Source organism: Phaseolus vulgaris, chromosome 7 (assembly GCF_051622355.1).
Source record: "Phaseolus vulgaris cultivar YP4 chromosome 7, ASM5162235v1, whole genome shotgun sequence".
In the NCBI taxonomy this organism is placed as follows: domain Eukaryota; kingdom Viridiplantae; phylum Streptophyta; class Magnoliopsida; order Fabales; family Fabaceae; genus Phaseolus; species Phaseolus vulgaris.
The window spans coordinates 15,474,116-15,501,462 of NC_143504.1; the positions used below are offsets into that span (position 1 = coordinate 15,474,116).

General features: G+C 43.5%; 1 pseudogene; it reads left to right on the plus strand.

The window, feature by feature from the left end:
- Positions 1–1,653: 1,653 nt before the first annotated feature.
- LOC150025806 (uncharacterized) lies at positions 1,654–27,079 on the plus strand (annotated as a pseudogene).
- Positions 27,080–27,347: the final 268 nt, after the last annotated feature.

Consider the following 27,347-nt stretch of genomic DNA (forward strand, 5'->3'; position numbering starts at 1 on the left):
AATAAAAGTTTCATTTTTTTTAAATTCTCTATAGCAATTTTTTTAATGGTCTAATCTCCTGGAAAACTGGTTTTTGTGAGAGGTTGTACTTGAACGCATGATTGAGAGTCTTCCTTATCTTAAACTTTGGTTTCTTAGTTAGTTCGCATTGTTCTAATTAATTTCTTGGGCGCTTGATTCAAGAGAGAGGAGATAAGCATTCCCACGGAGTATACGCATGGAACAAAGTGGGTATTGATTAAACTAGTAGACGCATGCTTTACTGGTGAGTTTCAGTTAAATTAGATTGACACATGCTCAATCTGTTTTAGCTTTGTTTGAGGATTAAGAAAGGAATAATCTTTAGAGAACTTGTGGGGAATTCAATGGGGGAATAACTTGGGAGTCAACTTGCATTCTTTATTGTTTTAAATCATCATCTATATTTTCTTGCTTAACAATCACAATTCCCTTTTATTATGATTGTTATTGCTAATCCTTATTGCTTGCAGATAAGTTTTGAATTTTGTTCACTGGACTCACTATTGGATTCTTTAGGAGATGACTTGGGGTCATTTGACCACTTTTATATTATCATCTTTCTAGCATTGGACAAGTCTACGTTGGAATTATATTAATTTGATAGCAAAACGACTGCTATCAAATTTGGCACCATTGTCGGGGAATTCAATTTGATTTTGGTTATCATGTTTTTTTTCTTTATCTGCAATTTATTTATTTTATTTTTTTATTTTTTCTTCCTAATTTTTACTTTTATACTATCATCTTTCTAGCATTGGACAAGTCTACGCTGGAATTATATTAATTTGATAGGAAAACAACTACTATCAAATTTGGCACCGTTGTCGGGGAATTCAATTTGATTTTGGTTATGAGGTTTTCTTTTTCTTTATCTGCAATTTATTTATTTATTTATTTTTACTTTTTTTATTTTTCTTCCTAATTTAATTTAATTTTTTATTTAATTTTTTTTTTGCATATTTAAATTTTTGTTTTCTTCTTATTAGTTTTTATTCATTTAGTATAAGCTAAAAAAAAAACTAAAAAGATATCTAATATTCAGGATTTTTCTTCTTGTTGTTTAATTTTATAAAAAAAAAAGGAAAAAAAAATATAATAGTCAAGATTTTTTTTTCTTCTTGTTTTTATTTTATTTCCTATATCTCTTATCTTTATTTTGTTTTTATTTTTTTAATTTTATGTCTTATCTGTTTTTAGTTATTTTTTATTTTTTTTTGCCATTCTTTATTTATTATTTTTTTTATTTTCTATATTTAATTTTTTTTTCATAAAAAATTTTCTCTAACTATTTTTTTAAAGCATTAATTGTAGCATTTTTTTTATATAGGATTGCATTTAGGGTAGATACTTCAGTTGCTACTCTTTTATTTATTTATTTATTTTAAAGCAATTCGGGGAAGACTCTGGCTAGGAAAGACTTTGTTTTTAAGTTTGTCCATCTGTGACTCACCTCTCTTTCTTGGGAGTTGAGTTGGGTTGTTTTTTTTTTTAAAAAAAAAGAGATTTTGCTCTGAAGGGTCTAACAATTAATACATATCTAGTGATACAGCCTCGTCTTCTAGTTCATCACCAACTGCGACTGTAAATCCTAGTTCATCACTGACTGCTGTCGTAAGTCCTAATTTTGGAACTATGGTCGGATGGACCCTCAAAGAACTTGTTGCTCCAGATGTTTTCTTCCAAACTATGTGTATCCAATACCCAGATGGGCAATATGAGTTTAAATCTGGTTTGATACACTTGCTGCCTAAATTTCATGGCCTTGCAGGTGAAGATCCACACAAACATCTTAAGGAGTTCCACACAGTGTGCACCACCATGAGGCCAGCTGGCACTAGTGCAAAATGAAGAAAAGAGCGCTCTTTATTTAATGCGGTTTTGCGCTTAAACGCATTCGTAAAAAATGCGGTGGCATTTTTTAAATTAATTTGATTTACAAATGCGGCTGTTTGTATAGCCGCATTTGTAAATCAAGTGCTTTGATTTACAAATGCGGCTATACAAACAACCGCATTTGTAAATCAAAGCGCTTGATTTACAAATGCTGTTTTTACGTTTAGCCGCATTTGTAAATGCTTTTTACCCTAAATTTTTTTACGCGCCTCACCACTTTCGTAGTTTCTTTATGTTCTTGCCTTTCGTTTGCGCTGTTCATCCTATTCGTTTGCCTATCGTTTGCACTGTTCATCTCGTTTGCCTCACACAATTATAAGTTTTTAAGTATTGATTCGCTTTCTTCCTTTCAATCTTCACAATGTCTGTCTTTTAATGGCTTTTGTTTCCTTGCATTGTTGGTTGAAGGTATGTACTGTTCCATTGGCTCTTCGTCACTTCTCCCACACCGCTTTCGCTGTCGCCGCTGTTGTTCTTGCTACCCTACCACTCTTCACCGCCAACTTTGGTTCACGCACAAGGTTGGTGTATGCTGTTTTAAATTTTAAAAAAAAAAAATTTCATTTTTTTTATGTATTATAATTTGTATATTATAAATTTTATATTATTTAGTATTTATTATATTTTGAATTTGTATGTTTTTTTATGTATTATAATTTGTATTTTCAAAATTTATATTATTTAGTATTAATACTTATTATATCCTGGATCAACTAACTTCACACAGTTGTCGGCGGTGTTAAGATTGATGAATTTGAAGGCAATAAATGGATGGACTGATAAAAGCTTCACGAAATTGCTTCAGTTGTTGAAGGATATGCTTCCAGAGGGAAATACTCTACCTAATCGTAATTATGAAGCCAAAAATATTCTTTGTCCAATGGGTGTGGAGTATAAAAAGATACATACATGTCCTAATGATTGTAAATTATACCAGAAAGATTTTGAATTGTTGAAAAGTTGTCCGAGGTGTGCGTTATCACGTTATAAGTTGAAACAAAAAGATGATGATAATATTGAAGATATAGAAAATCATGGACCCCCAATGAAGGTTATGTGGTATCTTCCCATCATTCCAAGGATGAAGCGTTTGTTTGCAAACCCAAACGATGCTAAGAATCTTAGATGACATGTAGATGAGAGGAAATGTGATGGCATGTACCGACATCCAATTGATTCTATTCAGTGGAAGAAATTTGATGATGAGTTTCCAGAGTTTGGTAAAGAATCAAGAAATATCCGACTTGGTTTAGCTACAGACGGAATGAATTTGTTTGGTAATATGAGTACAAATCACAGTTCATGGCCTATTTTACTAGTTATTTATACCTTACCTCCTGGATTGTGCATGAAGCGAAAATACATGATGTTGTTTATGATGATATCCGGTCCGAAACAGTCAGGGAATGATATTGATGTTTATCTAAGTCCTCTAATTGAAGATTTGATGTTAATGTGGGACCAGGGTGTTGAAGTATTTGACGGATTTGCTAATGAAACTTTCAAGCTTCATGCCATGTTATTTTGCACCATCAATGACTTTCCGGCATATGGTAACTTATCAGGTTATAGTTTTAAGGGTCATAAAGCATGTCCAATATGCGAAGAAGACACTGCTTCTCAACAATTCAAACATGGAAGGAAAACAATATATCTTCTGCATCGGAGGTTTCTTAGAAGTCATCATCCTTACCAGAGGTTGGAAAAAGCCTTTAATGGACACCAAGAGGCTAGTGGTCCACCAACTCCATTAATCGGTGTTGAGGTTTACGAAAAGGTAAATAACATAGACCACACCTTCGGTAAGTAAAAAAAAAAATCATTTGTGACAAACATTTGGAAGAAGAAATCAATCTTCTTTGATCTTCCGTACTGGTCAAGGTTAGAAGTCAGACATTGTATAAATGTAATGCATGTTGAGAAGAATGTGTGTGATAGCTTAATTGGTACACTTGTTAACATTAACGGGAAGACGAAGGATGGTCTAAATGCTCGTTTAGATTTGATTGAGATGAACATACGCGGTGAGTTGGCACCCATAGAAATGGGTAAGCGTACATATTTGCCCCCATCCGTTACACAATGTCAAAAGATGAAAAAATTAGTTTTTCTCAATGTCTAAAGGGTGTGAAAGTGCCACAAGGACATTCCTCAAATGAGAAGAGCCTAGTGTCAATGCAAGATTTGAAGTTAATTGGGTTGAAGTCTCATGATTGCCACATCTTGATGAAACAGTTGTTGCCGGTAGCTATCCGTGGGATCTTACCAAAAAATGTTAGACATACCATAACCTGTTTGTGCTTATTCTTCTCTTCCATCTGTTGTAAAGTCATTGATCCATCAAAACTAGATAAACTTAAAAATGAAATTGTTGTTATCTTGTGTGAATTGGAGATGTTTTTTCCTCCATCTTTTTTTAACATCATGGTTCATCTAGTGGTGCATCTGGTAAGAGAGGTTAGATTGTATGGACTAGTGTACTTAAGATGGATGTATCCTGTTGAGCAGTATATGAAAATTTTGAAAGGTTATGTGAAAGGTACATAGTTGAAGAAAGTATTGAATTTTGTTCAGAGTACATGGAAAAAGCAAATCCAATAGGTCTTCCAGCTAATTCATGGCACCACAGGCATTTACAAGTAAATGTTTACGTGATGTGAATATTGTAAGCAAATCTTGATCAGAAGTCTTGCACGCACATTTGTACATATTGAATAACACAGATGAAGTTATACCTTACGTAGAAGCTCATAAAGCCATTATGAAGACAAATAACCCAAGACAAGCAGAGAAATGGGTCTTGATGGAACATAATAGAACTTTCATGCCTTGGTTTAAAGACAAGGTGTTCAAGGATTCAACGGCATCAGAGACCTTGACCTGGTGGGTTGCTGGATTGAAGTTTGATGTCATCTCATGTACAGCGTACGAAGTGAATAATTGTTTATTTTACAGGATGTCCATGGATGAAAAGAGTACAGTTCAAAATTTTGGTGTTACTCTTGAAGTCGAGTCAATGGAGTTTTCAACTTCGAAAGATACAAATCCAGTACTTGGATCAATGGCACACTATGGGTTTATAGAAGAGATATGGGAGGTTGACTACACTAAGTTTTTCGTTCCAGTTTTCAAGTGTAAATGGGTTGACAATAAAAGTGGGGTACTTGATAATTAATAAAGATGGCGATGTACTTGATAATGTACATGCAACCCGTAAAGACCACAGTGAAGGAATTTACATATGAACATTCAACCCACATGCAACCCGTAAATAAGCATTTAGAATTTTATGTATTATTTTTATATGATTTTTGTTTTGTCCGGTTGACTCGCCTCGTCAGTTGTTTTCAACGGCTACTTTGGCTCTTCTATCCTTGCTTGAGAATCGTGCCTTCTTCGTCAAGAAACTTCTCACCTACAAAGACAAAAGGGGCGCCCTAGCAGCCGTTTGCACTCCGACGCTCAAGTCAGTATTAGGGCAAAGAACATCAAGTATATGAAATAGCTTTAGTCTCAAAAGTTGTGTACCTTCTTAGGGTTCTTAACACCCTTTATATAGATTGAAACTAGGGTTTACTTCTGTTCTGTTACCACTGTCTAGGGTTCCTTGGGAAGTGTCCCTGTGCCGCTATTGTGTAATCCTAGCGTATTTGGCACATGAACTTCCTTTAACTAAAGTGCAACGAATCATCAGAGTGGTCGCCTAGGTCCCAACTTGGTGCACCTAATATCCAGCGCCATTTGATTCGCGGGTGCCCTAAGTATCCACGTGCCATGCATGCAACTTCCCTAGAAACCCTAATTCTACTGGGCCCTTACGCCTTCTAAGATTATCCATGATGTTGCACCTTCATGCGTCATACATCCCACATGCATGGATCCCTCGTGCCTCAGGCTTCCCATACATCTCTTGTCTTTAACTGTTATCTTAACGAATTTCTAGGGCCCACCTTACGGGCTTTCACTTCTTCCTGACGAACGATCACTAGTGCAAAAAGAAGAAAAGGATATGCTTTATTTAGTGCGGCTTTTGCGCTACCCGCTTTCGTAAAAAACGCGGTGGCATTTTTGAAATTATTTTGATTTACGAATGCGGTTATTTGAATAGCCGCATTCGTAAATCAAAGCGCTTGATTTACGAATGCGGCTATTTACCTTTAACCGCATTCGTAAATCCTTTTTTACCCTAAATTTTGAAGCGCGCCACACACAATTTCAAACTTTATTTCTCGTCTTTGCCTTCGTTTCGTGTTCGCACTCTGAGTTCGTCTCCTTCTGCTGCATCTGCATTCCATTTGTGCAATGTAAGTTTCTTGAACTCTCTTTCTTCCTCTTCATCTTCACAAATATATGCATAAATGTTTTTCGTTTTTCTTATATATGTTTTTTTCCTTGCATTGGTGGTCTCGAAGCACTGTTTCGTTGGCTGACATTCGTTTTTCTTACATTGTTTGGTTTCTCGCATTGCTCAGTACTCTTTCATTGTCTTCGTGGTTTATTGTGGATTTTTTGGTTAGCTCCGTTGCTGCTTCCCTGTCCGCCGTCGCTTCTGCTGCCGCCACCGTTGTTGGCGCTCCCGTGACTCTTCATCAACGTTGGCTTCACACAAGATTGACGATGTTTTAAAATTTTTAATTTTTTTAATGATTTGGCATATACAAGTGCGGTTAAAGCAAATAACCGCACTTGTAAATGGTATTTATAAATGCGGCTATATAACCGCATTTATATTTCTTGATTTACAAGTGCGTGTTGATCAAATGCGGCTATAAAGCCGCATTTATAAATTCAAAATAGCCGCATTTGTTTTATGTTTCTGCACTAGTGGATGTTCGATCTTCTCCCTCTAATGGTGAGGTGCGATATCGATCTCCGACATCAGGCTTAGGGTAGCAACTCAAAGACTAACCAACCCCCTAGTAAGTGCGTCTGGGGCCAGTCTCCGAGTTGATGACCGAGGACTGGTCGGGACAATTTTAATTCGAAGCAGATTAACTAATGTTTGTTACCTAATTTTTTTAACAGAGACATAGATGACGATCAGACCCCACTCAGACCTCGATCTGGACAATTTAACTTGAGACGTGCTGCTGGTGAGAAGACACGTGTTGACATTGATGTCAACACTGGAGTGGCTTTTGGTCCTAAAGCAGATGAGTTTATGAGCTATCTTGGAGTTGTTTCTCGTGAGAGGCTCTCCATTTTAATTAATTCATGGGATGAGGTGTTAGAGGTCGACCGAAACATGATCTAGGAGGATGTTCTGGTAAGCTTTACATTTTGATATAATGCTTTTTAATATTCATTGATTAATTTTAATTTGGTGATCTTATTTTCCAGGAAAACTTTGAAATTCCTGATGTGGAACCGCTTCAATAAAAAATTATATCCAATATCAGACTTAAATTTCGTACCTTTAAGTCAAGACTGACTTCGAGATACGTTTTTGGCGATCTTAAAGACGAAAATCCATGTTTAAAGTACAAACATATTGATGAAGAGACATGGCGTCTTTTTAAAGAAAGCCATCAAAATGAGGCTTGGATGGTAAGTGAAGTCACTTAACTTTTTTTATTTATATAACATTAATAGGTTTATCTTATTTACTTCACTTTGTTTATTTCAATTATGACAGGATCGTCGGAAGAAAGCTCAAGAGATAGCTTTGAAGAATGTTACCCCACACGTAATGTCTCGTTCGGGGTATCTAAAACTTGAGTAAGCACTGATAGTGGAAAAGGAGCAATCTAAACAGGGGACGTCGTCTGAGAATGTGGAAACAGGGGTCACTTCTCTTCCATCACCACCTTTTCGCCCTATAAAATGGAAGAGGGCCAGAATTAAAAAGTCGGGTGCACCAAGTTCTGAGCAATCCGGGGTTATCATCGAAAAAATTGTAAGCTATTCTTGTTATTTTCATTTATTTTAAAGCATTAATTATATTAAAAACTGATATTATTTTTGTCTCTTGCAGGATTCCTTGGAATCCGACGGTAAATTTGTTGTTGAAGGTCATCACGATATCCTGGTTGAAGCAATTGGACGACCTAAGCACTACGGTCGTGTTCATGCAGCTGGACAAGGGGTTGGAATAAAACTATATTTTGGAGTTTCAGAACGACAGTCATCCTCCTCCTCCAAAGAGAGTGAAACTCAAATGAAGACTAAGATACGTGAAGAATTAATGGAGGAGACGAGAAAGGAGAATGATCGAATGCGACAAGAGTTTCTATCGCAACAACTTTGTGCTGAGCCGATTCAACCCCTTGTTAGTCCCACTCCCAAGAGCACAAAGGGGAGTTGTGCGGCGGCTCCTACAACATCAGGGGATGATATTGGGCAGACGAGGGAATGTGAGCTACTGGTAGCGGGCGGCAAACTTCCTCGGGTGGTAGCCCTTGGAAAAGTCTATGAAGAGGCCACCACCTTACATAACATTCCTCTCTCCCCTGATGTGGCGAAGGTAATAGTTGAAAAAGTACGAGTACCTGATGCTTGTGTTCCACTACCTTCAGATGAGGTAACCACTGTGGCCGATGCATTTCAGACATTCGTTGCCTGGCTCAGAGACGTCATTCGATTTATGCCCCAACCTCATGTAATAATTTCATTTCATTATATTAATTTTTATTTATATTTATATATTACATATAATTTAAACCAAATGTTCTTTATCTTGTAGAAACCTTTTCGGAAACCAAGTCCGGAGAAGAAGCGTGAGGTTTCAGTTGACGATCCTATAACTTCCTTAGGTCTCATTGCTAGTCAGATTGGTAATGAACCTTTTGCAGTTCCATGGGATGATACGTTTTTTCAAATAAACATTGAACTGCCACTGATGATGTACAACACAGATTTATTAGAATTTGTATCCAGGAATCAGGAGCTCAATGTTAATATAATTCAATTTTGTATGATGTAAGTATCTTTACCTATTATTCAATTTACTTTATGTTAAATTATTATTGATTATGCTTTAACTAATAACTTGTAGGTTTTTACATGGAGTCTGTCTCACTGAGGGGAAGGAAAATGTGTATGGATTCTTAGATCCTGCATGTACTAATCTCGTTGGACCAAGGTCATATGAGACTCAAGCATACATCACTAACACCCTAGAAAAAGAGGGAAAACAAATTTATTTATGCCCTTATATTAATGAGTAAGTTTAATTATATGTCATCAATTATTACTATTTCATGTTTTAAATATTTACTAACTCTTTTCATGGATGATATAGGCATCATTGGCAATTACTTGTCTTATCAATGGTTGATAAGATTGTTGTGTGGTTTTGTGCCCTACACAAGAAGATACCCACAAAATTTAAGGATATCATTGATACGTAAGTACACTATAAACTTAACTTTGTATGTTACTAATTAACCTTCTACTAACGAGGTTTTTTGTATTAACCAGTTCATGGCATGGATATAACATCCTAAAAGGTCGATCTAGTTCAAATAATTTGAACTGGATAAGAATAAAGGTTTGTAATTTTTTTCTTTCTCTTATCTTTGTTTATCAATATACTAACTTTTACTTTTTATTGAATTATAGTGTAATAAACAACCAGGAAGTTATGAGTGTGGCTATTATATTATGCAATGGATGATTACCATTATAAGACTAGGTGTTAAAACTAGTTGGAAAGAGGTAACTGTTGGTTCTATTAGTGTTTAAGTTCAAGAGGGGAGGGGTGAATTGAGCTTATAAAATTTTCGCAAGAACACACAATTTTCAGTATACCAGAGACAAAAAGAACAAATTGATTTTACATGAAACAGATTGATTCTTCAGAGCAGTCTAGCACAATTTGACTTTGTTCAAATTAAAATTGTAATCAGCAGAGAGCTATAACAAAATCAGATTAATTTGATTTTATGAGTATGAAGAATACTGCTATGCCAAGAAATCAATCAACTTCATTCAACACAAGGTTTTAATGAGAATGAATCTTTCTCAGGTTTTAATGAATAGACAATTTCATTTTCAAATCAATAAAACAGCATATACAACGGCCTTGTTTGAGATTAGAAAACTTTAACAAATCAGGAAGAACAAAATTAACAGATTCAATTTCAAAAGAACAGATTTAGTTCTTGACAGAATTAAGCAAAACCAGAAATGAGTGCAGGGATGAGAAGAAAAGACACACAAGTTTTTATACTGGTTCACTCATACAGAGCTACGTCCAGTCTCACCTTACCCCAAGGTGGAATCCACTAAAAACAGTACCAATTACTTACAAACACAGCAGTTCTTGAACACTACAAGAACAACACAAACAATGCTGAAAAAACCCTATTTCAGCACACCTTGCACTCCAAGAAACCCTATCAAGGAGTGACTAACACTTACACCTTTACAAACCAGAATAAAGGAAAGATTACACCTGAAAAGAAGATGCAAGAACTCAAAACCAGTAGTTCAATTTGCTGCAGAACTGCACCAGCACCTTCACCAAGATCGAAGGTTTCCTAGAACAAGCACACTTGAAAATCTCTTTGGAAAACCTTTCAAAAATCTTTCAATCCTTCTTCTCACATGGGAATTGTTTGATCTCTGTCAAAAACGTAATTCCTCAGCTCTTTTTCATGTGAGAGAGACTTTTCTTCATATAGAAAACAGTTTCTAACCTCTTTTCAAAAACCAGTTGAAAAGCAGTTATGAAAACAACAGATTCATTTTTGAACTTAACAGATTTATTTTGTGAAAACCGCCAACTCAGCTAACTGAAATAACTGTCTGAGTTGTACCTTTGGTGCCCTAACTAACTTGTGAAAAACCTTTCAACTGACCAAAGGGCAAACCGATTCTTTCATAGTGAAACAGATTAAATGAAGGCAAATAGGCCAGCTCAGCTTTAACTGAAATAACGAACTAAGCTTTGCCTGTGGTGCCCTAACAGAATTTTAGAAAAGCCTTTTAACAGAGAAGAAATAAACAGATTCTTTCTCCTTAAAACAGATTTATTTGTGTACTGATTTAAAACTTTTAAAAACACTTTAAAAAGCTTTTCAAAAACCATTTAACCACATCATGTGCTTGATCTAGACTTGGTTAGACATCTAGGATAGGTCACATAGCAAAAGGCAACCATACACAATTACAAGCCTAATTACAAATGAATCTAAAAACCTATTACAATCTTCAAAGCACTCAAGCAATTTTCTTCATCAAACACACATCAAGCCTTGGTAGGGAAGAAGCTTCCTCCAGCTTCAACAGTAACATGATATGTTAAATCATTTTTATAATTCTTGAACATATATGTATCTAAAAACTAATTTATTTCAACTATATTTTGCAATGCAGTTACACGGAAGAAATACCAATGAATTCGGAAGCCATGTCATATGTGAGACATTCTTGGTCCACATATTTCATAAATTTTTATAACTCTGGGATAGCTGACCAATACTGTAGGTTTTATATGTAATTTGATACTTGTTTGTAATGTACATTATGATTCTATGCATTTATCTCTATATTTATGTATTTGTCTGGCTGGGTACATTTTGATCAATATGCAGGTTAATTTATGTGGTTTAGTGACAAAACAGATTGCACTAAAAAAACACTATTTACAAGTGCGGTTATTTACCAAAGCCGCATTCGTAAATAAAAAACATGATTTACAAATGCGGCTATTACCAAAGTCGTATTTGTAAATAACATTTACGAATGCGGCAATGGTAATAATCGCATTTGTAAACCCTAAACCCTTAAACCATCACCCCTCATTAAGAAGAATATACAAATGCGGCTATTTGAAATAGCCGCACTTATAAATAGTATTTACAAATGCGGCTATAGCCGCATTTGTATCTCTCTGATTTACGAATGCATGTTGATCAAATGCGGTTCTATAGCCGCATTTGTAAATGTAAAATAACCGCACTTGATTAGCATTTCTGCGCTAGTGTGGGGTCACAGAGGAGCACATCAAGCTTAAAGCATTCCCTTTTTCAGTCCATGATGCAGCTAAAGATTGGCTATATATTATTTTCCGGCAGAATCAGTGACTAATTGGGAAGGGTTGAAAAGAGTGTTCCTTGAAAAATTCTTTCCAGCATCTAGAGTCACATCAATAAGAAAGGAAATATGCGGGATCAGGCAACTAGACAAAGAAAGTCTCTATAAATACTAGGAAAGATTCAAAAGGCTATGTACAAGTTGTCCATACCACCAGATTAACGAACAACTTCTAATACAATATTTTTACGAGTGTCTGATGGCTATTGATCCTGCCGGCAACTCGAACGTGGAGGAATCGCTCCGTAGCACTCTCTGCCCTGTCTACGCGACTGCGTCTTCTGCAGAATCACCCTCAGAACCTTCTCTTGCTTCTCCAAACGTGGCCGGCAAAACACACAGACGGCGCCTCTAGCGGCCGTTTGCACTCCGACGATCAAGTTAGTCCACAGAAACACCAAAGACTAGAAAACTAGTAATGTGTGTGAAAAACCCTTGCTCTCTGTTTTTCGTCTCCCCACTTCTCTCCCTGATTCCTCCTTTTATCTCTCTGTCTCTGTTTCTGGGCATAACAGAATTCTGTTATGCTTTTCTAGCATGTGTCAGAAACCTGTTACGCTTTTCAGAGATAGTGTACCTGCAGAATCAGAGAGTGTGGGTGTCTGTGCGTGTCCGCGCGTCTCTGTGCTGGGCTGCGCCTGTCTGTACCTTTAATGGTACGGAGTGCACTTTTGTCTGGACCGCACCCCTCTCAGATGGTGACACGTGGAGGCCTGCAACTCACATCTAACCACACACGTGTCATTTACTGGAAGGGCTCTAGCGCTTCTCTTTGTGTGCCTAAGTTACGCCCTCGCGGAGTAGCTTAGGATATTTCTCTTATCTGGGTAAATCGCATACTCTTAGGAGAACGTCGGGTGTGGCTGGTCTAGGCACACTCACCAAACGTTGCTCTCTGCGTAGGCGACTTACCCTTCACGATGCCACGCACGTAATGGGTTGAGGGAATCACCAATCACTGACTGGCTTACTAGTTCCCTCAGGCCACTCTCGTGCATGATTCCCTGAGGTGTGCTCATGCGAGATCCATGCGTAACGCTCTCGCTGGGAACCTCAGTCCCAGTTTAACTGCGTGTAACACGAGACCCCGATGACAATACACCCGATGACTGATCAGTGTTTATTCGCTTCTCGCGCTCTGCCTCCAGGCGCGAGTCTGGGAACTGGTCTGCTGGTGGCCACTTGGCTACTGACCACCGATCACCATTCTGGGTGATCTATCCCCCGACCTCTATGCCGCCTGATCTGTCGGTGGTAACTTGGTTACTGACCACCGATCACCACTCTTGGCGATCGTCCCCCTGACCTCTCTGCCACCTGGTCCACGTGTCACCCTGCGAGTGGTCCACATGGTTCTCTGTTGCTGACGTCATCGACTACCGATGACCGATCGGATCACAAGCCCCCCAGTCTCGAGTCGAGAACTCGTTCTCAGCGAAGAGACTAAGTGGTCGTGCCCTCAGTCCACGTGGCAAGTGGGGCCGCCTCACGTGCTGCGTCTTTAACCTTTGGACTTCTTCTCTTAATCTCGCGACACGTGGCCCCATCAACGGCCAGCGCTGTGCGTCGCTAGCGCTTCTCTTATTCAAATTGGCGTGCCCTTTCACTATTCCTCCATCTTTTTCATTCGACTCCCAGACTCTCTGCGAACTTCTCCTCTGCGCACCCATCTTTCTTCAACTTTTCTGCTTCCCAAACTCTTGCGATCATCCAAAGGTATGGTTTTTCTTCTCCCTGGCCCCTTTTTGGTCATCTTTACCGATTGCATTTATCATTCTGGTTATCATGCATTCATCTTCTCTATTTCCCTCTCTCGAACCCGCGCTAGGGATTTTCATGCCCTCGCTCTGGCTTCTGCTTCTTCTTCTTTCTCTTTTCACCTGGGCATCTCCTTCTCCTTTCCCCTCTCTGTTTTCACCGAAACATTCATCATTCCCTCTTCTTCCATTCATTCTGACCTTTTCGTTTTTTCTCCATTTGCAGCTATCTCACGATGGCTCGCTTGAAACAAACTGCGCGCATCATTGCCCCATCCTCTGGTGCACAGCCTTCCGCGAGTGCGCCATCCTCTGGCGCACAGCCTTCCGCGAGTGCGCCAGCTCCACCACCGCCTGTGGCTACCTCCTACCACGACAATGCCAGAGTCTACGAATGGGCTCCCTTGGCATTGCTCGCTGAAACCTCCACCCTGCTGCCCAAGGGTCATCTCACGTCTCTGCTAAGTCGCAACCCCGATGAGCCTTCCTGCTCCATCGACAGGGAGAATGACTTCAACATCCAAATCCGCATTCCTCCCCGAGGAATGCCTATCTGCGCGGATGACAGGGCCACCAGTGGGGTGCCCTTCGTCTTCGTCTACTCCGCTATTTTCAAGAGGTTGAAGCTGCGCCTCCCTTTCACTTTCTTCGAAAAGGAGCTGATGATGGAGTTAAACGTCGCGCCTTGCCAACTCCATCCAAATGCCTGGGCCTTCATCCGGGCGTTTCAAATCCTCTGCAACTATTTCGGGCACAACGCCTCCGTGGACGTGTTCCTCTACTTCTTCGAAGCGAAGAACCCTGGGGACAGGTCCTGGGTCATCCTGAACGGGGTTGCTGGACGGGTGCTCCTGGGCCTGTACCAACAATCCTTCAAAGATTGGAAGGGCAGATTCTACATGATATCTGCTACCCCTCAAAGTCCAAGTCTGCTCGAGGGGTACCCCCTCTACTGGGTTCCTGGAGTTGAGTTCAAGAAATCCAGGGACCTTGAAGCTATGCCCCCTATGAGCGCGAGCTGTGCGGGCTGCTCCTGGGGGCCAAATACAATTCTGCTCGTCTCATCAAAGACGAGTTCGATGTGGTGGCCTTAAAAAAGTATATAGGTAGCTCTTCATTCTCCTCTTAGGATACCTGCATCTTTTCATGCATGCTTTTATGTGTTTTTTGAACTTACTTGCATACCTTGGTCATCTAACTCTTCCTTTTTCCATCTATGCAGACTCAATGTCGGGGAAGGACAGGAAGCTAGCTTTACTGGAGCTTGCCAAACGTAGGGGAGCCAAGGGCACTGGCTCCTCTTCCTCTACAACTGAGCCCATCGCAGCCCCCCCACTCTCGGTCGCGCCAGCTGGAGGCCCCGAGCAAGAGAGGAAAAGGAAAAGGCCAGTGAAGGCTTCCACTTCAATTGCTGCTGCTTCAACTGAAGAGGAGAGCTCAGGCTCTCCTCTTGTACACCGCCAGAGGAAGAGAGCAGCAGTTGAGGGGGCCTCATCTCTCCAGCCTGGAGAGATTGAGGTGGTGGAAGTAGAGGAAGGGTCTTCCCCTCCTCCCTGCGCTCAAACTGCCTCAGAGCCCATCAACCTTCCTTCTCCAAGCCAGCAGTTGCCTCCAACTACCAAACTGCCGTCTTCCCCCCAAGTACGCCAATCACCTGGTCCATCCGCTCATCCTGCTGGGGGTGCTTCTGCCCAAACTGGGGGTGCACCACCACCACTGCTACCAATCCCTACCGCCACTGCTGAATGTGGTGGGTCTAGCTCGCGCCCAAGCGCTTCTGGGGCCACCCACGAGAATTTCAGCAGGGTCATCACCCTAGTTCGACAGCTCATAAGTAACCGGGAGCTCGTTGACTGGAATGGTGATGAGGTTGACATGCACCTGGCAAGGCAGGTGGTGCTCTCTCTGGAATTCTCCACCCAGCATCGCAAACAAATAGCCCTGGAGAAGAGGGTGAAGGAGCTTGAGCACGACAAGGAGTCACTGCGAAGTGACTTCGAAGCTGCTCAAGGGTCCGTTGAAATGATGCGAGGCATGGTGGAGAAGGCTAGGAGGGAATACCTAGCGCAGGTCCAAGAGACCATCAAGACGGAGATCTTGATGGGGCAGATGGTGAGCTCTTTGGACTGCGAGGTGGTGGAGCTTAGGGCCGAGACTTCCTCCCTGCGCCAACAGAACACTCAGCTATTGGGGGAGCTTGAGTCCACCAAAGAAGCAGCTGCTGCTGGGGAGAAGAGACTTGAGGAGGTGGTGGGCAAACTGTCTGAAGCTGCCTCCTCCCTTGCTGCCGTCACCACTGAGAGAGATGCTGCGGAGGCTTCAAAGCAAGAATTGGAGGTGGAGAAGGCTGATTTGATGAACGTGGGTGCTGATGCCCTTACAGATGGATTCGGGCTAGCACTCGAGCAGATCAGATGCGTTCTCCCAGACCTGGACCTCTCGCAGTTCAGCATCTACCATGAAGTGGTGGATGGAAAGCTCATGCCTCCTGCCCCTTAAACCTTTCTCTTCTCTGTAAATTTAACTTCTGCACAATTTTTCTTTGTACTTTAAAATTGTATAAGACTTGGCTATGAATGTGATATCTCAATGCTTCTTTTCTTGCATAAGTTTCTTCCCTTGTATTTTCTTTGAACTTCACTTATCTTTATGTGCGCGACTAACTGTTAGCTAGCTTAGGTTCAGCGCGATCTTGGGCTTTACCTTTCCTTTCGCACACGACTAAGTGTTAACCAGCTTAGGCTTAGCGCGATCTTGAGCTTCGTCTTTCACTTTGCGCACGACTAAGTGTTAACCAGCTTAGGCTTAGCGCGATCTGCTTCTCTTATTCTTTCGCTTCTACTTGATCACGACTGGCTATTCTCTCAACTTGGTGTTTAACAATCCTCGTGCGCTGATTTGCACCACTAGCCAATTACTGACGACTCATCAGTGATCGTTCTTTAGTCTTTACTTAGCTTTCTCTGTCGCTCTAGCGCTAAGTGCATAGAGGACTTTGACACCGATCGCTCAAGGTGATGCCTCGTCTTGGGGAAAGAAAAGTGTTTCTCGCTAACCCCTCTTACTTTCCCCAAGGTCATCACCCTTTGGCGGGTTGAGTCGCTCATTCCCTGCCTCACTCCTGGGGTGAGAAGGGTTTCAGACTAAGAGTCTTACTGGGCCAATATTGGTGTATGCCAAGTGGGTAAGGACGTTTTGTCAAAACCTTTCCTTTCCCTTCCTTGGTCTTACTAGCACCCCTGGCTTTTCAAACCTTTAACTGCTTGCGCTCACACCTGGGGTGAGGAAGACTTAGATCGGTGCCAGTACTTGCGCCTAGGGCAAGTAGGGCCCAACCAATCACCTGCACTTGCACCTGGGGCAAGGAGGATTTTAACTTTAATACTTGAGCACACTTGATATGCTGGAAATTTTTCCTTAATTGGGTGGCCTCGTTAAAAACCCTCCTTAGGGAAAAGAGTGCCCCCTTGTCTGTTCAACTGTTTCCACCACATACAAAGCATGTATCTTTTAGCGCGAGAACGCCATTACTGTACAACTTTAACTGAAATAAAATTTTAAATGGGTGGCGTTCCACGTTCTGGGGATTGCTCCTCCCTCCAAAGTCTCTAGGCGATAGGCTCCGTTCTCCAATGTCTCCACCACTCTGTACGGGCCTGTCCACTTTGGGGATAACTTGTTTTGCATGTCATTCTGATGCGCCTTTCTCATCACCAGATCACCTTCCTGGAACCGCCTGGGCCTCACTTTAGAGTTGTGCCTCCGCTCTACTCTTCTCTTCACAGCTTCAGCACTGACTCTGGCCTCTTCTCGCACTTCGTCTAGCAGATCCAGATTCACCTTACGCTCTTCATTGGACTCTTCAGCAACGAAGTTCAAGAATCTGGGGGAGCTCTCCTGTATCTCCACAGGAATCATGGCGTCTGTCCCATAGACAAGGCTGAAGGGTGTCTCATGGGTGCTGGGCTGTGGGGTGGTGTGATAAGACCATACAATTCTGGGGACCTCTTCTGCCCAGCCTCCTTTGGCCTTGTCTAGTCTTCGCTTCAGCCCCCTGAGCAGCACTCGGTTTGCTGACTCCACCTGCCCATTGGTTTGTGGGTGCTCCACTGATGCGAAGACCTGTTGTATCTTTAACTCTTCACACATCTTCCTCAGCTGATGACTCGTGAACTGGGTGCCATTGTCGGAAACCAGCCTCTTGGGTATTCCGAAGCGGCAGACAATGTTCTTCCAGACGAAGTGTTCAACTTTCTGTGCGGTGATGTGTGCGACTGGCTCTGCCTCCACCCACTTGGTGAAATATTCGATGGCCACAATGAGGAACTTCATCTGCCTTGTCGCCAGGGGAAAGGGTCCTAGGATGTCAATCCCCCATGTATGGAATGGCCACGGGCTATGGATGGACCTCAACTCCTCAGGGGGTGCCTTATGCCAGTCTGCATGCAGTTGGCATTGTTTGCATCGCTGAGCAAACCTTATGCAATCTTCCTTCAACTTTGGCCAGTAGTACCCCGCGCGGGGTACTCTACTTGCCAAAGCGCGACCACCTACGTGGCTTCCGCACACCCCCTCGTGCAGCTCAGACATGAGTCTGGTGCATTGCTCGCCGTGTACACAGATCTGCACAGGGTGAGAAAATCCAAATCTAAATAGGCTTCCATCTATAAGAGTAAACTTACTTGAACCCCTCTTTATTCTTTTTGCCTCTGCCAGATCGAGCGGGAGTACACCATCTTCTAAGTATAGCTGGTATGGCGTCATCCAGGTGTCGGGTTCCTTCTCCGCATGGACTTCCATCGACTCATCGGTCTTTGACGGTCGCGATCTCACCCTCGGTGCTCTTAGTGTTTCTTGGGTCAACGACCGATGACCGATCGTTAGACGCTCCATTGACTTGTATACATGAAGCACCTGGTTGTCTGATACGAACGCGCGCGGCACCTTCAAGGTCTCCTGAATGACGGTCCTCTGCTTCCCCCCCTTGCCTGAGCTGGCCAGCTTAGCAAGCAGGTCTGCTCGGGCATTTTGCTCTCTTGGCACGTGCACTAACTCAAACTCGGCGAAGGACGTCTTCAGGAGCTGCACATACTCCAGGTAGGCTGCCATCTGGGGATCCTTTGCTTGGAACTCCCCCGTAACCTGCCCGGTGACCAGTAACGAATCGCTCTTGGCCAGCAGATTTCTTGCTCCCATTTCTCTTGTTAGCAACATTCCTGCGATCAGGGCCTCATACTCCGCCTGATTGTTGTTAGCTTTGAAGGCAAAACGGAGGGACTGCTCGATCAGTACCCCATTTGGTCCTTCCAGGATGACTCCAGCGCCGCTTCCCTGCTGATTAGAGGAGCCATCCACCGATAACACCCATCGGAAATCTAGCCCTTCTGCAGGTGTCGCGATTGATGATAGCTCGACTACAAAGTCCGCGAACACCTGCCCCTTGATCGGTCCTCGGGGCTCGTACTGAATATCAAATTCTGACAATTCTACTGCCCATTTGACCATCCTGCCTGCTACATCAGGTTTCTTCAATACGTTCTGGATAGGCAGATCAGTCATTACCACCACTGTGAAGCTGTGGAAGTAATGCCTGAGTCTTCTGGCTGAAAACACCACCGCCAGAGCAGCCTTCTCGAGGGCTTGGTACCTCGTTTCAGGGCCTTGCAGCACTTTACTCACGAAGTAAACAGGCCTCTGGGCCTGGCTCTGCTCTTGCACCAGGACCGAGCTGACTGCTCTCTCCGTCACAGCAAAATATAGACGAAGGGGGATGCCTACCTGGGGTTTTCGCAAGACTGGTGGGCTCGCCAGGTACCCCTTTAACTTGATGAAGGCCTCCTCGCACTCCTGTGTCCAGAGAAATCTGTTGTTGCGTTTGAGACACTGGAAGTATGGGTGACCTTTCTCCCCTCCAGCGGACATAAACCGGGACAGAGCTGCCAAGCGACCGGTGAGCTGCTGCACCTCCTTCACCGTCGTTGGGCTCCTCATTGCCACGATCGCCGCACACTTCTCCGGATTAGCTTCGATTCCCCGCTCTGTCAAGAGGAAGCCCAAGAACTTCCCAGCCTCCACACCGAAAATGCATTTCTCAGGGTTGAGCTTCAGCCTGTACTTGGCAATGGTGGTGAATAGCTCTTCCAGATCAGCTGCATGATGCTTCTTCTCTACGGACGTAACCACCATATCATCTACATAGGCGTGTACGTTCCTTCCCAGCATGGGCGAGAGCACCCTGTCCATGAGCCGCTGGTAGGTAGCCCCCGCATTCTTTAACCCGAATGGCATGACCTTGTAGCAATAGCACGACCGTTCGGTCATAAACGCAGTCTTGCATTCATCCATTGGGTGCATCCTGATCTGGTTATACCCCGAGAAAGCGTCCAAGAAGCTGAGTAACTTTCCCCCCGAGGCGCTATCAACTAGAGCATCTATGCTAGGTAAGGGGTAAGAATCCTTGGGGCACGCCTTGTTGAGGTCAGTGAAGTCCACGCACATTCTCCACTTGCCGTTTGCCTTTTGAACCAGTACCACATTCGCTAGCCACTCGAGGTACTGGATTTCTCTGATGTGCCCTGCGGCAAGGAGCTTCTGCGCTTCGTCGTGGATCACCTTCCTCTTTTCCTCGTTGAATTTCCTTCGCCTCTGTCGCACAGGTCGAACCATGGGGTCCATCGACAGACGATGGCAGAGGAAATCGGGGTCGATTCCTGGCATGTCGGATGCTGACCATGCAAAGGCATTCATGTGCTTCTCAATCACACCCATGATCAGCCTTCGCTCTTCTTCAGCGAGGGATCCCCCTAACTTGAACTTTCTTCCCCCGACGTCCACTTCGACCCATCCTTCAGCTGGATGGGGCCTTCTCTCGCTGGCGATGACCGCCCTCGCGATCCCTGACTCGCGAGGAGTGATCGCGCCTTCCTCTTCTTCTTCAACTTGGGCTACCTGGGAGCCCCCCACCGCAACATCCTCCATCCTCTGAGCGCCCTGTGTCTCCCTTACCACCGATCGCTCTTCGCGCACGCCTGGTGGTGGTTTTGTGGTGACGTGGCACACACTTCTCTTTTGCTTCAAGCTGTTCTCATAACAGCGTCTTGCCTCAGCCTGATCCGACTTGATGGTTATCACGGTCCCCTCCATCGACGGCAGCTTCAACTTCATATGCCTTGTCGATGGTATCGCGCCCAGTCTATTTAGTGTTGGCCTTCCCAACAAGACATTGTACGCAGAAGGGGCGTTCACCACCAGGTACTTTATCTTTTCAGTGCGGGCTGTCGTTCCGTCAGTGAACGTTGTCCTCAGCTCGATGTATCCCCGCACCTCTACCTGATCTCCTGCAAAACCGTAGAGACAACCAGTATACGGTCTTAACTAGTCAGGGGATAACTGTAACTTGTTGAATGTTGGCCAGAACATGACGTCTGCCGAACTTCCTTGATCTACGAGTACTCGGTGCACTCGCCTTCCCGCAGTGATGAGAGAAATGACCACAGGGTCGTTGTCGTGTGGGACAACGTTCCGTAGATCAGCTTTCCTGAAGATGATGTCCACTTCAGGGTAATGACTCTCATTTACCGCATCTACCGCCATTACCGATCGAGCGTATCTTCTTCTCTGTGAAGCTGTGCATCCCCCACCAGAGAAGCCTCCCGCGATCGTCTGCACTTCCCCATGCATAGGGACTTCATGCTGCTGTTCTTCAATCTGGGATCCTGACGCGCGATCACCCTGCGGCTCACGTAGGTAATCTGCTAGGAAACCAGACTTCACCAACTCTGCCAGTTGGTGTCCCAGCGCCAAACAGGAATGAAGTGTATGGCCAAAGGCCTGATGAAACTCACACCATTCATTCTTCTTCCTTCCAAGTACCTTATCTGTCTTCTCTGGTACTCGTAGTCTTGCTGCTACAGCAGGAAGGGCGATGAGATCCGCCAATCCTACCATGAAGTTGTATCTCGGGGGTGCGTTATTCTCCCTTGCACGCCCCCTGCTCTGGTCTTTGCCTGGTGCATAGGGACGAGGTTTTTCCCGCACCTTCTTCCCCTCCTTGGCCTCATGCACCCTTGCTTGCTGTGGCTTTCCTTGCCCTCCACGCGGTCTTGGTGGTGCAGCACTTCGTCTCTTCTTAGAGACCTCTGTTTCTGCCACTATGTGCGCCACCGCACGTCGCCGGATCTCCGCAAAGGTGCTGGGATGGCTCCTGATGAGAGATTCGCTGAAGGGGCCAGGCAGCACTCCCTTCTTAAACACGTGCACCAGCATATCTTCATCTTTGCTGGGCAATCTCACCACTTGTGCCCCAAAGCGGTTGAGGTAGTCCTTCAGCGACTCCCCCTGGTATTGGCGCACGTCGAACAGATCGTAGGACACCACTGCAGGTGCCTTGTTGACGATGTATTGTTCAGTGAAGAGCTTCGAGAACTGAGAGAAAGACGTGATATGTCCTTCTGGCAGGCTCACGAACCACTCCATGGCGATTCCGCTGAGCGTACTCATAAACATTTTGCAGTAGACAGCGTCTGAACCCCCAGACAACATCATCTGGGTGTGGAACGCCGTCAGATGCGCCTCCGGGTCTTCTACCCCCTTGAACGATGCTTTCACCCCCACCAGGTTGGGAGGCACCATGGTTCCCATGATCTCAGTGGAGAATGGCATGGGGAACGCTCTTGGAGGTGAGGGCTGCCTAGACACCCTTTCGTCAACCATGTGTTCCCTCTGCGCCTGCAGCGTCCTTCTCAACTCCTCGTTGACGCGATTCAGCTCGTCGTTCCTGCTTTGCGACGCAGCTAGCTCCGTCTGCATCCTCTCTTGTTCAACCTTTGACGCTGCGGCGTTATCCTGCAGGGTGCGCACCATTTCCAGGACCTGCGCCATTGTCACAGCTCCTTCGTCAGCGGATGGCGCAGGTGATGGTTGTCTGTTTCTAGGCATCTTTCTCTATCAACGAAACTGATAAGACTCTGGTAAGTCTTTAAAACTGTGGTGTATATGGGACAACGATTCACTCGTGCCCCACGGTGGGCGTCAAATGATCCTGCCGGCAACTCGAACGTGGAGGAATCGCTCCGTAGCACTCTCTGCCCTGTCTACGCGACTGCGTCTTCTGCAGAATCACCCTCAGAACCTTCTCTTGCTTCTCCAAACGTGGCCTGCAAAACACACAGACGGCGCCTCTAGCGGCCGTTTGCACTCCGACGATCAAGTTAGTCCACAAAAACACCAAAGACTAGAAAATTAGTAATGTGTGTGAAAAACCCTTGCTCTCTGTTTTTCGTCTCCCCACTTCTCTCCCTGATTCCTCCTTTATCTCTCTGTCTCTGTTTCTGGGCATAACAGAATTCTGTTATGCTTTTCTGGCATGTGTCAGAAACCTGTTACGCTTTTCAGAGACAGTGTACCTGCAGAATCAGAGAGTGTGGGTGTCTGTGCGTGTCCGCGCGTCTCTGCGCTGGGCTGCGCCTGTCTGTACCCTTAATGATACGGAGTGCACTTTTGTCTGGACCGCACCCCTCTCAGATGGTGACACGTGGAGGCCTGCAACTCACATCTAACCACACACGTGTCATTTACTGGAAGGGCTCTAGCGCTTCTCTTTGTGTGCCTAAGTTACGCCCTCGCGGAGTAGCTTAGGATATTTCTCTTATCTGGGTAAATCGCATACTCTTAGGAGAACGTCGGGTGTGGCTGGTCTAGGCACACTCACCAAACGTTGCTCTCTGCGTAGGCGACTTACCCTTCACGATGCCACGCACGTAATGGGGTTGAGGGAATCACCAATCACTGACTGGCTTACTAGTTCCCTCATGCCACTCTCGTGCATGATTCCCTGAGGTGTGCTCATGCGAGATCCATGCGTAACGCTCTCGCTGGGAACCTCAGTCCCAGTTTAACTGCGTGTAACACGAGACCCCGATGACAATACACCCGATGACTGATCAGTGTTTATTCGCTTCTCGCGCCCTGCCTCCAGGCGCGAGTCTGGGAACTGGTCTGCTGGTGGCCACTTGGCTACTGACCACCGATCACCATTCTGGGTGATCTATCCCCCGACCTCTATGCCGCCTGATCTGTCGGTGGTAACTTGGTTACTGACCACCGATCACCACTCTTGGCGATCGTCCCCCTGACCTCTCTGCCACCTGGTCCACGTGTCACCCTGCGAGTGGTCCACGTGGTTCTCTGTTGCTGACGTCATCGACTACCGATGACCGATCGGATCAACTATTGATAGACAAATGATAGATGCGGCTAGTGGAGGAGCACTAGTTGACAAGACGTCAGTCGCTGCAAAACACTTGATTGAGATCATGGCTTCTAACAATCAACAATTCCACATACGTAGCAACTCTGCGACACCTGTTCGTGGAGTTCATGAGATGACAACCAATTATGCAGCTGATCATGCTCAGATGAAGGCAAAATTAGACGATCTCACATCCATGATGAAGCATCTAACTATGCCTCAGATGGTTACAAGGGTATGTGGAATTTTCACTGCTAACCGTGCCACCACTGATGCTTGCCCCACTCTTCAAGAAGTTGAAGGAGGAAACAATGTTGAATGTCCTCAAGCCTATGCTGCAAACATCTTTAATGGTGGTAGACAGTCTAACCCACCTCAACAACCATTTAACCATGATTTTTCCACCAATAAGTATAATCCGGGTTGGAGGAATCATTCGAATCTTAGATGGGGTAACTCACAGCAACAACAACCATCCCCACTACCGGCTGTTGTATCAGAAAAAGGTGGATCTTCTCTGGAGGATGTAATAAAGCACATGGCTAAAGTTAATACACAATTCCAACAGAGAACAAGTGAAACAGTACAAAGAATAGATGAAAGAATACAAAGAACAGAGGTAAGCATTCATAACTTCGAAAATCAGATTGGTCAGTTCGTATGAATGAGATGAATTCCAAGGGTCTGATAAGCTTCCCTCCCAGACGACCATCAATCCACATAATGTTAGTTCCATTACTCTGAGAAGTGGTACTCAGTTGCAAGCACGTGTGCCAAAACCCACCAAAGTAGACGATCAGCTGAGATCGTCTAACACCTCCAACATTACTACTCCTTTAGCGAATGATGATCAAAGAAGGGTCCACACAAGGAATAATGACATGGATGCTCCTCCTAGACCATCTCATGAAGATGATGTACAAGGAGAAACTTTTAGTCTTGACAAAACATCTATTCCTCTTCCTTTTCCATAAAGAGTTGTTCCGACGAGCAGAAAAATGGAAGAGGTTGACAAGGAGATTCTCGATACATTCAGAAAGGTTAAGGTGAACATTCCTTTATTATACGCTATTAAACAGATTCCTAGATATGCCAAATTTTTGAAAGATCTGTGCACACATAAAAGGTGTCTTAAAGGGAACGAAAAGGTAAACATGGGAAGGAATGTTTCTGCTCTCATTGAAAAGGTAAACATGGGAAGGAATGTTTCTGCACACATAATAGGCAGTAACAAATTTGAAAACGCGATGCTTGACTTGGGAGCATCTATAAATGTTATGCCTTTATCTGTGTCTACTTCTTTGTCTCTTGGTCCTCTTAAACCCACAGGTGTAGTCATTCAACTCGCTAATAGTAGCACAGTTCAACCTGCAGGACTTATTGAAGATGTCTTTATTCAAGTAAATAAACTTGTTTTTCCTGCAGATTTCTACATTTTGGACATGGGTGGAGAGGATTCACATTCTGGTGCAACAACCATCATCTTGGGCAGACCTTTCTTGAAGACAACCCGCACCAAGATTGATGTTCATGCAGGCACACTGACTATGGAGTGTGGAGACAGTCTAGTCCAGTTCAATATCCTAGACGCTATGAAACACCCAGTTGAAGATCACTTTGGGTATCACCTTGACATTTTGGATGATATTATGGATGATATTGTGTTGGATTTTTTAGAGGACTATGATCTTTCTGATTTAATTGATTGGACAAACTCTGATATAGATGAGTTTATATCATCTGATGGTCTAAATTGTTCTAACCTTTGTGATGCAGGTTTTGCAACTAAAGCAAATGTTGTTGATACACACTTGACAACATTAAACGATTCTAACCCCGATAAATTGCAGGTTGCTGAAGTTTCTCTAAGTAATAGACCATTACCATCCATCATCCAATCGCCCTCACTTGAACTGAAGCCACTTCCAGATCATCTTAAGTATGCCTATTTGGAAAAAAAGGAGCAACTTCCAGTGATTATCTCCACTGCTCTATCCGATGAACAAGAGCAGAAACTGTTACAGGTGATTAGAGAGCAGAAGAAAGCCATTGGCTGGATGCTAGCAGATATTCCAGGTATCAGCCCTGCTATTTGCATGCATAGAATTCTACTAGAAGAAGGGATAAAACTTGTGAGACAGCCTCAACGTCGGCTTAATCCCCAGATTCTTGATGTGGTGAAGAAAGTGGTCACCAAGCAGGTATCATATACCCTATCTCTGACAACACTTTGGTGAGTCCGATTCAAGTTATTCCTAAGAAATCTGGGATAACAGTGATAAAGAATGAGCGTAATGAACTTATTCCCACTAGAGTGCAGAATAGTTGGAGAGTCTGTATTGATTATAGATGCTTGAATCAAGCCACACGAAAGGACCACTTTCCCCCTCCTTTCATCGATCAAATGCTTGAACGCTTAGCAGGTAAGACACACTACTGTTTCTTGGATGGTTTTTTTGGCTATTTCCATAATTGTATTGCACCAGAAGATCAACACAAGACTACCTTTACTTGCCCCTTTGGAACCTTTGCTTATAGAAGGATGCCCTTCGATTTGTGCAATGCCCCTGGAACCTTCCAGCGTTGTATGATGAGCATATTTTCTAATTTGATTGAACATTGCATTGAAGTTTTTATGGATGATTTTAGCATTTATGGTTCTTCTTTTAATGATTGTTTGACTAACCTTAGTAAGGTACTTGATAGGTGCACAGAAAATAATATTGTTTTAAGCTATGAAAAATGTCATTTTATGGTGTCACAAGGCATAGTCCTAGGCCATATAATTTATGAAAACGCCATTCAGGTAGACCCTGCTAAATTGAATGTTATTTCACAGTTACTTTACCCCTCTTCTGTTAGAGAGGTTAGATCTTTTCTTGGACATGCAGGGTTCTATAGGCGGTTCATCAAGAATTTCAGCACGATATCACTACCTTTATCTAACTTGTTGCAGAAGGAAGTATCGTTTGATTTTGGAGAAGGATGCAAAGAGGCATTTGATTCCTTTAAAGCAACACTTGTGACACCGCTAATTATAAAACCCCCTGATTGGACACTCCCTTTTGAAATCATGTTTGATGCCTCAAATTATGCACTTGGAGCCCTTCTAGCACAATGAGTAGATGGTCTGTCACATGTGATCTACTATGCCTCTAAAACGTTAGACGATGCTCAATCTAACTACACCACCACGGAAAAGGAAGTGTTGGTCATTGTGTTTTCCTTGGATAAGTTCAGATCATATCTCCTGGGATCCAAGGTGGTTGTTTTTACTGATCATGCTGCCTTGAAATACCTACTAAAGAAGACTGACTCAAAATCAAGGTTGATTAGGTGGATGTTGCTGCTCCAAGAATTTGATTTGGAGATTAAGGATAGGAATGGGG